This window comes from Lonchura striata, chromosome 2, assembly GCF_046129695.1.
Source record: "Lonchura striata isolate bLonStr1 chromosome 2, bLonStr1.mat, whole genome shotgun sequence".
NCBI classification, from domain to species: Eukaryota; Metazoa; Chordata; class Aves; order Passeriformes; family Estrildidae; genus Lonchura; species Lonchura striata.
The window spans coordinates 42,679,278-42,692,153 of record NC_134604.1 but is presented as its reverse complement, the minus strand read 5'-3'; the positions used below and the strand labels follow the sequence as shown (position 1 = coordinate 42,692,153).

At 36.3% G+C, this 12,876-nt stretch overlaps 1 protein-coding gene across 1 annotated transcript in view; it reads right to left on the bottom strand.

The window, feature by feature from the left end:
* DYNC2H1 (dynein cytoplasmic 2 heavy chain 1) overlaps positions 1-12,876 on the bottom strand; it is a 143,665-nt gene that overhangs the window by 12,002 nt on the left and 118,787 nt on the right. The gene's annotated exons all lie outside the window — the stretch shown is intronic.

The following is a 12,876-nucleotide window of genomic DNA, read 5'->3' as shown; positions in this document are numbered from 1 at the left end:
TACAATGAAAAGTTATCACTGAAGGGTTAAAATCATAATTTCAACCATTCTATCATTGTTGAAGCCCTATTTTACCTTTACTTACTGGGGAGTTTATGTTTTCCATCAAAATAGCTGCCATTTCTGTCTTTGCTTTAATAAATTCAGAAAAATAACTGCATTCCTTTTAAGTACATTTTAAGATCATTTTTTCACATAAATGGCATATTATATTGAAGAAACACTTGATTTTCAATATGCAGTAACAGTTTTTAAGTACTTGCCAACAGGTTTTTAAATATTTCCTACTACTAGGTTGATGCTGCCATTTTTAGTGTGTTAGTTGGAGAAAGGAATTCACAGAATTCATTATAAAATAAAAACTGGACTCTGTTGTAGGTGGCAATAAATGAAAGGTGGGGGGAATAACTGTCCTCAATTATCCTTACAGAGCACATGCCTCAACCTTCTTCTACTTTTTCTCACAGGCAGCTGCAAAGCCTGTTAGGAGCAGCAAGCTTGGAATTTCTCACCAGTGCAACACCTTGTGTGCCAACATGAGAAAAGAGACACACATTGCACTCCCCATCTTTATAAACCACACATCCTAAGAAATGCAGTCTTAGTGTGATCCTCAACACATTAACAATCTCAGACAAAGAATTTGCTCTCTTCAGACAAATTATTTAAGTACCTGACTGGTTATGCAACAGTCCACACTCAAAATCATCTTCTGAAACTTTTACAATTTATCTCTTTGGTACAATTTATTTATATGATATAGTCACAGTCCTAACTATGGCACTGTAGCATGAACCTGAAGTCACTGTGTAACCCACCCTACAAATAAGCTCTTCACAGATAGATTAAGTCTTCCAGGCCAGGCTGGATGGGGCTCTGAGCACCTGGCCTGGTGGAAGGCGTCCCTGCCCATGGCAGGGGGGTTGGAACCAGATGATACTTAAGGTACCTCCCAACCCAAACCATTCTGTGATTCTACAAATACTAAGATAGAAACTAATCAGAGAATAAGATTTCACATGCTATCACTGAACAGAAAAAGACAGGCCCCACTCATTTCTAAACACCAGCTCCCAAGAAATGATAAAATTGCTTTATTCACTGAATAAAAAATCTTGGAAGTTACACTCTCATCACACAATGAACCTGCCAAGCACCCATATCATGTTTAGAAATTACTTTATTGTATTGTTTGAACTCCTGACAGATGAATAATTCCATAGAACCATTTTGGAAGTGACAAAATGATCGAAAATGCAAGTAGATAACAGTAAGTTTTATTTTATTTTGGCAGCATGTCACATCTCAAAAATGTTTCCACTATGTTCAAGCCTTTAATCAGTTTTTTGGTTTTTTATCTGACACATCCCTGATTACAAGCCCTCAACCCAAATGATTATGAATCAGTTCTGCTTTCCTTTTTCATTAGATAAATGTACACAGTTAATGACTCTTGTCTGCATGATTTTTTAATGACTTTATATAACTTTATGAAACTTATGACTTCAATTTCTTTTATCATATAGCAGTAAATGTATTCTGATTAGAAGAGGTTTTGTAAATTGTTTTGTGTAATAGAAGTAGACATCACTTCAACTTGTAATTAATGTAATCATTATATTGCTGTCATCAAATAAACTTTTAATGTAACTGCTAAAGAGAAACACTGTCAGGAACACAGATGTTTGTATCATCCAATTAAAAGACCAATATGGGTAATATTAATTCTGAACTCATATAATTAAGTAGCACTAGGATGTACACAATAACAAAATCTTTCATTAGATCACAAAAGCAAAATTGTAATGTCTTTTACTGCTCTATATAAAGCTGAATATGAAGCTCATTTACATCCATTTAAATAAATAATTTTAGGTGCAATCAAATATATTTTACAACCCAATTGTAAAAATTATCCTTATGTTTATTTTAGTCCTATAAGATCACAGGACAGGCTATAAGGGAAATGCTACAGTCTCAAAAGACAATGCCACTCTATTAACAGATCATTTGTCACTGGTAGTCCCACTGCCATAAGGCTGGAAGAGATCAGGTGTTGATGGGAAGGACATTTAAGCTAAGCTGTAGAAAGACTGAAGTGATGTTTCTTGAAAGGGAGAAATCCTGTAATAGATAACATCCCTTTTCCATCTGAAATCTGATAGAAACATGCATAGACTGCATTTGTCAAAGTGATGAAAAGCTGTTTGACTTCTTATTCATCTTGGATGGCCATGCAGCATTTCTGTCTGAAGGGCCTTCTTCCATCACCAAGTCTTACATAACTATGCAACTATTATATCAACAATGGGGTCTACAAGTCTGAATACCCTAACCTTGAAAATATGTTTATTCCAAAATGTAAAAAAAAAAATCTATCATCTACTCTTCTTTGCAACTGTTTATTTCAAAAGTTCATTATTTCAATATTTTCTGAATATTTATTATTACCATTACACTAGAAATTTAACTGTCTGTGATAGATTAATTTAGAAAATTATTATTATTATGAATATAATATCAAAACTTATCAGTGATACCCAAAATGCTTGCAAAGCAATTCCTGGCAGGATATTTCAAAACTTCCATTAATGTGGGGTTCTGTTTCCTATAATAAAAACATTTTCTTTTTTTTTTTTTTTTTACCCTTACACAACCAAGTCTATTAACATGGACTCAGGTAGCTCAAATAATATCTTTTCATGCATCTTAACATCCAATAAACATCTATTTCACTTTCAGAGAGCAGTCTTCCTTATCATCTATAATCCCAAAGTAAACTGAGCACCTCATTGAACAGTAGAAGGAATAAGGAGGCTGCCAGATTTTTACATTATTATTTATACAGCTTTAGGATCAAAGAACTCCTCTAAAATGAAGCAAGTACTCTTCCTTCACCAGTTTTAATAAATTCCAAATGTATATTCTTCTATTGCATTTTTATATTGCTGTGGTCCCCAAAGAGAACTTACACAGAAAAAAGAATCATATACATCATCAGAGAAGTGATTTCATTTTTGTGCCTAGATGGAAAATTGTATTCAGTGTTACATGCATATGCACAGCCAGGAACTATACAGTATAATTCTACTTTTTCTACTAGTTTTAGAAGTTTTCCACTTTACTAGGGAAAAAAGTGCAGAACTTTGGCTAAGTCTGAGAGCAAATGATGGTGAGCAGCCCTGCTAGGGGAGTAAGTAGTCAGTTAACTGGAGTTTAGACTGAGCCAAGGTCAAACAAGCAGTTATGCTACAGTCCCATTTTCCTCACAGTGCAGCAGCTGTTCCATAGGTGTGCTCCTAAGTGGTAAACACCAGCAGGAGTGACAATACTACAGCTCAAAGAAATGAAATAGAGAGATTTTTCCAGGCACTGAGCCCAGAGAGGGTAATGCCTAGGGTTCTGAGGAACAACAGGTATACAAGAATTTTCTCCCTTGTGGTAATTCTTTATATGTGAAATCCTTGAGCCATTATTCTTGAGGGAGTTATCCTTTATTAAATGAATGTGTGAATACTGCAGTATTTCAGGTATATGATAAGGTGTTGGCCCATACTTGCAAATGATAAATAACACAGTAATTTAATTTGGAGTGTAGGTTTGGTTTAAATCCTTCCCTTCCCTTCCCTTCCCTTCCCTTCCCTTCCCTTCCCTTCCCTTCCCTTCCCTTCCCTTCCCTTCCCTTCCCTTCCCTTCCCTTCCCTTCCCTTCCCTTCCCTTCCCTTCCCTTCCCTTCCCTTCCCTTCCCTTCCCTTCCCTTCCCTTCCCTTCCCTTCCCTTCCCTTCCCTATGGCTACTGCTTAAAACCAAATACTATTAAAGCTGTATTCCAGTTTTCTACACCTCAGAGCCCCTGTTTGTTGAGGAAGTCTGAGCAATAACACAACAGCACAGTGTTACAGCATGAATGTTTCAGGTCCCTCAGCATCAGCATGCTGGCTAACCATGTGCTAGAAGCAGATGCATAGTAAGGTACAGCTGACAGAAACATTAGCAGATGTGCTCTCATTCTCATTACTGTATTAGTTAATTTTTTAAATCGAAACAGGAACTTCCCCTAAATTTCTGTTTTCTACATTTAATATGGATACCAGAATGATGCATAGGAACTGTAACAACATACTGACAAGTTCATGATTGACGTATGCCAAAAATACCTACTTCCAGATATTTCCTGTATGATCACTAAACACAGAATTCAGTTAGGCAATACTCTTAGTTTCATGTCTTCTAGATTATTCTTTCCCAAGTACATCAGTCACCAGGCACTAGATTGCATTTGCAGTTACACGGCAGAGTATAACTGGGTAAGGAAGTCTAAGAACTGGAACTATTCCTTGGTGGAACCAACTGCCCATCTCCAATAATAAGTTGCAAGGGAAAAACAGTGGTTTTCATACAATATTAATTTGTAGCTAACAGACTAAACTGCCTACAATAATACTTGGACAAAGTCAGGACTACATCAGACATAAATCCTTTGCAGAGCCCTGGAGCAGGGATGCTGAAGTCTGCATTGTGATGGTGCTGGTGTGACTAAACAGGGCTACAGAATACATATTATATTAGCCACTGGCAATGATGGGAAGCACTGCAGTAATCTGTTTTACAGTAACAGCTTGAAGGCTATGTTACAATGAAGAGAGCCAACAGAGAACCACATACTTTGCTATGGCTCATTTTCCCTGGTAACACCCCATGAGATACAGATTTTCCATTAGCATCTCCCTCACAGTCCTTGTTCCTCTACTGAAACAATGACCCCTTGAATAGCAGCCACCGGACTCTTCATTTTTTTCATTCTTGTTTACCAGTCATTTATTTTTTCTTAATATCCTCTCTTAAGGCTGTCAAAATACTGAGAAAATCTCTCACCTGTGCCTGTGTCACAGAACTCTACTGTATTAGTAACTATTGAGGCTTAACCTAACTCTCAGATAAATAAGAATGTTAAACAATCTAAAGCAATCTAACCAGAAATTGTTTAACTCTGTGGGGACCATATTCCAAAATAGCTAAAAGATACCACAATTAAAAGGCAAAGAAGGAAATCTGGGGTTTTTTTATGTTAGAAAGACATCATAGAATGGAAACAGTGGCTGATGCAACTCCACTTAAACAAAGGAAGTAAATGATGTCATGGCTAGGCTGTGATGTGGCACCCTGACACATCATGCTAGCTCATGCTCAAGCTGCTTACACTCCATTAAACAGAACACTCCAACACTGCCCAGACTAGCAAATAGTTTGTTCAGAAAAGAACAACTTTGTGTAGACAGAGAATGTAATTAAGTTCTTTGGTTTTTGAATTGAGGCAGTAAGCTAGTATAGATTGTTGGTTGCTCCTGCATTGTAAAGCTAAGGCAGTTAGCATAAAGGTACCTCAAGTGCAGGTATCAGCTCTCTGAAGCTCATACAACCTTTTGTCAAACCTGAAAGCAAATTTCTTTTGTTGTGTCAAATCCCAAAAGAAAAGCTCATCATAAAGACTGCAGGTCTTTTTCATATGTTCAGTCACCCTTGAAAGCTAAGAGAATGTTATAGAGCATTAGCATGGTATAAAACTTCATTCACACCTGTTCTCAGGAAGCAACCCAGAAAAACATACATTTGGCAGCAATTTAAGGAAAAAATATTGCACATTTTGTTAAACAGCACACTTTTTTGGTTATATTTTTAAATTAATTTTTGTTTTCTTTTTATTTAGCTATAATGGGTTTAGTTTTTAAATTACTTACATTGTAGAAATAATTTATTCATAAAATTAAGCATTTTGACACTCAGTCCAATTGCAATTCAGAGTAGCTCCAAATTCAACACCAACGTAGGTTGCTCAGGGCATTGTCTACTGTAGTTCTGTGTATCTCCAAAGATACCTCCAAAAATCATATATTTCCACAAACATCTCTGGACAATATGGGCAATGTTTTTTAATGTAGAAGCTGACAACTAGACAAGTGATTCAGATGTGGCCTCGAAAGTGTAGAAGAATTAATAAGTGCCTTTGACTCTTAGTGAGGTCACTAGGAATTCTGCATTTCAATGGTATCTTTGGATACACACATTGGTTTCAGTTTTATTATTCTAGTAATATCTTAATGTGTTTCTTATTTGATGGATTCTTCTGTTGATATATTCAAATCATTACTTTTTACTTTCTCAGCATGATAAAATACGTGAATACACATGACAGAATAAATCTTTTTCATAGCTTTGTAATCTGCATATCTGAAGAATGAACAATATTTGGTTTAGTTCTAAATTATTTACTGCCTTTTGCCTGATATATATAAGTAATTTCAATTGCTTAATTTATCACATGGGATAATGAAATACTAGAAATAATACATAAAATGTTAATTATAGAAAACCTCTAAGAAAACACACTGTGTGTATAAGGAAAAGCACATACAACACTGTGAAACAGTATAAGCCTGACAGGAATTTTGAAATTCCAAGTTCAGTTATAGAGAACAGATTTCTCATTGGATCATAACTCTCTCTGTTCAGAGCAACTGTGTGAAACTACCACTACAAATATATCAATATGTTTTTGCATATCCTCCTCCATGTAAGGGCATACATTCTAATTTAGTTACTATTTATAGCACTCAGCTGAACACACTGGGAAACACTATAGAGCAGGAGGGCATGGAGGGCACTTATCCTTCCTGCCTTTAAGCATCACTCACACACCTTAAATAGGGATCTAAGCTTCCCATCACTCTTAACAACTCTTCTACTTTGACTCAAGGTTTGGTTTCTTTTTTCTTCAATTATGAACCCTGTTGAACACTCAGAGACAAAGACCACACCAAAAAGAAATCCACCAAGAAAAAAAATCAAAAAATGAAATGAACAAAACCCCAAATCTGAATGCCTTTCTGTTGACTTCAGTTTTAAAATGCAGTCATGTCTGTTTACAGAATTGCTGAGTGCACTTGTATCCTGCTCTGATTGCTTTATTTCACTGTGAATTCCCAAGTGCAAAACTACTGCACACTCAACAGATAAAGAAGGGTTTAGTCAATAATTATTCTTATTTTTCTTTTCCTTCACAAACTAAATTTGAATTTACAGCCTTGAAATTTAAAAAGCTCTGAAATTTTAAATATTTTTAATATATTTGCAAAGGGATACAATATGATACTCTATCATTTCAAATTCAGTAATATGGCATCTCCTTCAAAGAGAGAAAGATAGGTCAAGATGTGGTTACATTTTTCCCTTCCCCCAAAAAAAAGATGCTAATTAGGGTACAAATTGGGAATTATGAGCCATCTGTCTGGATTTCTATAAAGCCTTTGACACGGTCCTTCACAACATCCTTCTCTTTCAGCCAGAGAGAGATGGATTTTATGGGTAGATTGTGAGATTGAAAAGAAATTGGTTGGATGGTCACATCCAGAGGGTGTTGATCAATGACTCAGAGTCCCAATGAACATCAGTGACAAGTGGTGTCCCCCAAGGAGTCCATACTGGGACCAGTGTTACTTAATATCTTTATTAATGACATAGATAAAGGGATCAGGTGTACCCTCATCACCTGAAGGACAGGATGCCACCCAGAAAGACCCAGGCAGGCTTGAGGAGTGGGGCCCTTGGAATCTCTTGAGGTTCTACAAGACCAACTACAAGGTGTTGCACCTGGGTCATGGCTGGGGGTGCCATGACCCAGGTGCAACACCTTGTAGTTGGTCTTGTAAAATCCAGCTCAGGCTGGGGATGAACAGATCAGAGCAGCCCTTCTGAGAAGGACTTGGGTGTGCCGGTGGGCGAGAGGCTGGACACGACCCAGGCATGAGCACTCCCAGCCCAGAAAGCCAAACGTGTCCTCAGCTGCATCCAAAGCAGCGAGGGCAGCAGGGCCAGGGAGGGGATTCTGCCCCTCTGCTCTGCTCAGCCCCACCTGCAGGGCTGCATCAGCCCTGGGGTCCCAGCACAGGGAAGACAGGGACCTGTTGGAGTGAGTCCAGAGGAGGGACACCAGGATGATCAGAAGATCATTTCTCCTATGAGGAGAGGCTGAGATACTTGAGATTGTTCAGCCTGGAAAAGAGAAGGCTTCAGGGAGACCTAGCTGCAACCTTCTAGTACCTGATGGGAACCCTACAACAAAGATGGAGAAGGACTATAAGGGCACGTAGTGACAGGACAAGGGGGAATGGCTTCAAACTGAAAGAGGGTAAATTTGGATTAGATATTAGAGAAGAAATGTTGTTCTGTGAGGTATTGGAGCAAATTGCCCAAAGGAGCTGTGGGTACCCCATTCCTGGAAGTGTTCAAGGCCAGGCTGGATGCAGGTCTGAGCACTGATCTAGTGCCAGGTGTCTCTGCCTATGCCAGGGGGTTAGAATAAGATGGTCTTTAAGGTCCCTTCCAATCCAAACCTCTCTCTAATTCTAAATTGTCTTAAAAAAGCAGAACAGATTGATGGGATGAACCTACAAACTGGTGCATTAGCATGTGCTGCAGCCTTCTCATTTATTAATGGATGGAATTTAAAATTACCAGTCTTTGACAGAATAACATAAGGACTCATTTTCATATGTGAATGATAATAACATCGCTTTCTACCACTTGTACTAAAATTAACCTTTTTTTGCTTGAGCTTTTGTCAGACAAGACTATCTATTTTACTCTGCTTTCTGGTTTGCAGACAGCTCTGTCCATGATAAAGGAGATACAGTAAAAAACAACTTATTAGAAACACGGCAATCTACACTTTTAATTTTGACAAATTAAATGCATAAAAATAATCATTATTTTATCATTGCATTTTTCCAGCCTTCTTCCTGTATTGTGAAAATGTATCTTGTAGCTTAAAGAGAAAGATCAATGAATGATCATTATTTTATTCATTTAAATAAAGGACATCAACTACAGCTTTACATATTATACAATACATAGTACAGGTTTTTGCAATTTACTAAGTATAGAAATACTATGTTGCATTCATAGAAGAAATACAGAATACTAAATCTAGGGGTTTTTTTAAATTTAAACCTAGGTTGGGAAAAAATAATTTTCTTTAGTATATGGTAATTTCTCAGAGACACAACGCCTGTAGAGACAATGCCCTGGGTTTGTCTTTTTTTATGCAACATTTACAAAAAGTCCTTTTATGAGTAGTTATCTCCTGCATTAAATGTTTTATAATCAAACAGCTGAATAATTGGTTACCACTATGATAAGCGGTGCTGCTCAAACTTCTAGTTGCAAGGCAGTATTTAATAATTTCAACAGAACAGCCATTCTTACAAGACATGCCTAGAATTGTAAGAGTTTAATGAATGGCCATTGATTTCTGTTGAAACAAATTACTTCTCTTGACAGTTAAGCCTGATGTTTATTAAAATGCCCATAATTTGTGGATGCCTATTTAACAGAGCACCTAACACTCATTGGAAATAAGCTTCAGCAACTCACAGTGAAACCAAAGGAAATGCAGGTAGTGGTATTTTCCCTTTTCCAATGCTGCTTTTTAAAAACTGTTTTTCCTGGTTTTTGTGCAACTGTTTTTTGAGCAAAAGGCATGTTTTCCAAAACTTGACATAAGTCTTGCTCATTGGCAACCAAAATAATTTACCTTTGAAATAGCAAAGTTTGCAGATGTAGTGCTAAACCCACTGTATTTTGGAGGTAAACAAACATTTCACTACAAAAAAAAATTATATTTAGTTTTGAGCATCACAACATATGAAAGATAGTATGTAATTAGAGACTGTCCCAAGGAGAGCTGCAAATATGGTGAAGGGAGGGGAAACTGTATCAATGCATGAACACAGCTTTCTCTAAGAGCACAAAAAATGCTTCAGCTTCTGCTTTAATTTCCTTGGACATTGGCTCTTATTTCAATGGACAACTCCTATGACCCATCCATATCTGAAACTTTCACTTCACATTCTGTTTGGTCCCTTGTTTGGATGGTGCATCTTTACAAACACTACTGCTGTATATCAGCTGTTACTTCATCAATGCAACCTGTGTGAGACTGATTAAAAGGGACATGATAGATAAAACAGCTGCTAAGAGCTTCAAATTTGCCTATTAGAGACAAACAAAACATTTTTTTAGTAATACTTTCAAATTTCCAATTTTTACCAAGCAGTTATCAATTAGACATAAAATCTTACAAGACATATCCTGGCTGATAAATTTGGAACAGAATGAAATCATTTTGCAACATGATGAGAACTGAGGGAGCCAACTGAGGATCAGTTCCTCAGCAGATAATGTTAGTCTGCAGTTCTATTTTTGATTTGAAAGTCATGACAGCTAAAGAGGAGAAGCCAAGAAAAATAGCAGAAAAATGCTAATTCTTCAGAGTAATGTGGAAATTTAAACTAAAATAAAGGAATGGGTGGATTTAAAATATGTTACTTTTATTAATTTTTGTGCTTCAATATTAGAATACTAAATCTGGATTATTCTGCACTGTACAGATAGCTAGGTAACAGCTGTTCAAATAAAGAGTCTTGAGAGAAACAATGAAAAGGTGGGGAAGCAGCCAAACTAATCCATCTGAATCAGCCTCTCCTAAAACTGTGAAACACAAACCATTAAGCTATTGTCTCTGCTGCAAACTCTGCTAAGGCAATGTATTAGAAAACACTCTGGAAACTAAGTGTGATTACTTGGACTGGAATAGGCCTCATTATGGAGTGCCCAAGTGGATGAAGAGTGGGACTGAGCATGAGTATTCTGGATTTGTACAAGATTTATTATGTGAGTTCTTTAACTTGGTGAAAATTGAGAGTACTTGACTCCCTTGGTTTTCTAAGAGCAGCCCCTCTGCCTGTTATCAGGGAATGAAAATTTAATATCTCTGCCTAGATGCCTGGGGTGCAAAGGAGAAATCCTGGGTTTCCTATTCCCATGAGGTTTTACAGTACATTCAGCAGGCAATTTCCAAGAGTTCAAACCTCATATACTTTGGGCATCCAATCCACCTTTCTGGGGACCTAATTGTTGAAATAGAGGAACAGGGTTCCAAAACAGGAACAAAGTAATTCTTCCTTAAACAGTAAAAGATCATTAAAATAGTAAAAATCTATACTAGGTGATCAAACTGAACTGGTATTGAAGTTAAATATTATTACCTTAGATTTTACTCACGATGGAAAGGGACAAGAGAACAGCATCTCAGAAAAATATAAGCGTCTTGAAAAAAAATGAAATTTAACTTCTTTATATACTAGGAGTACTTTTTAGATAAATACACAATTTCAATTAAACCTTTCATAAATTATGCAACTAAAAACTTTCAGTATTCATAAACATTTCCTTGATTAGAACTCTGAAATTGGTGCTTATGTTTCTGAGGTCAGAATGCACACTACAAGATTTCTAGCAGCTTTCTAACTCAACAGTCTTCCAAAGGAAGAAAGGAAAAACATTTACATGTTTTTGTAAATGACATAAAACCAGTTAAGTCCAAAAGAATGAAATATAAGGTCTTCTTGGAGTAAGAAGAGTTTGGAGTTCCTTTTTTGAAAAGGTGAAAATAAACTATTTAGGTCTAGTGGAAACAAAAACCAATTTCCAATTTGTTGACTGAAACAATTTTTAAGGTTGCTATTCAGCTGACGTTTGCCTGGGCTGCTGTTTTGCCTCTTGACAGCTCTGAGTCTCCTCTCTCTCCTTCTCCCCTGCTAGTATCCATAGGAGTGAGAAGACACTTTATCTAGAAACTGCTGATGTGTATTATTGCTGAGCTATGAACATGAACCACAGGAGAGGGAAACCACAGAAAACATTTAGGGTGTGATCATGAGGAAACTCACAAGAATAGACCAAGAATTAAAACTTATACAATTACCACTGATGATTCATACATTTCATATCTTAATGTTGGTAGTGAATAATCACTGCAGACAAGCTGAAGCACAGTATTATAAAGTTCAGCACTGCTAATTGAAAGTATTCAGAGCTCCATCTTAGAAGATTGTTCAACACATAACTTTTGCTTCAATTTAAAGCAAAAACTACCATTCAAATATCAGAATTTCAACCTGGGAAGAAATCACCTATTTACATCAGGTCTGTCACCATAACATAGTACACAGCAAAACATGTCTCTACTGCAGTTTGCATATACAAATTTCTTCACACTTTCAAAAGGTAGTTCTGTATTTTTTAAAATTTTGCTTTTTACTGAGTAAATTCAGACCTAAAAAATGCAACACCTGTTGTTTTTCTGCCTGTTGTTGTGTAATGCTCTCAGAACATCTTTACACTTCTATAAATTCTGCTATAAATATTTCACCATCTGGCCTATATTTTGTGTTCCTCCCCATCCCCATTAAATGCTTGCTGCAGTTGCTTTTATTGTTTTCTGCACTGGCAGCAAATCACTTGACAAGGCAGCCTTTAACTAATAGCTTAGGCAGAGACTTATTCCATCCTTAGTAAATGTAATCCTTCAGTACAACTTTGATCTTTCAATGTCTCCTATTTCGTCTTAAGAATGCCTAAATCAAACCTGTCTCAAACAGTAAAGTATAAGTCAATATCTACAGTCAATAAAACAGAGGGACATAAGGGTAACTAAAAAAAAAAAGCTTATAAAGTTGGTCATATAAAAACTAATCCAAAATATGTCATTTATTGAAATATAAATCAGAAGATAATTTTCAGAGTTATGAGATATCTTTAAATAAGCCTTTATTGAATTTCTGAATACTAGACCTAGAATTAACTAGTAATGTTATTATAAATTACATTTATAAAATCAATAATGAAAACTCACACAAAAGAAAAGTTAATTAAAAAATTATCAAGAGTATTCAGGAAGGTGTAATGGGCACAATCATGATTTGGAATCACATTTAAGGAAAAGGATGATCCTACTGAAATGCGTAATCAGAAAGAATC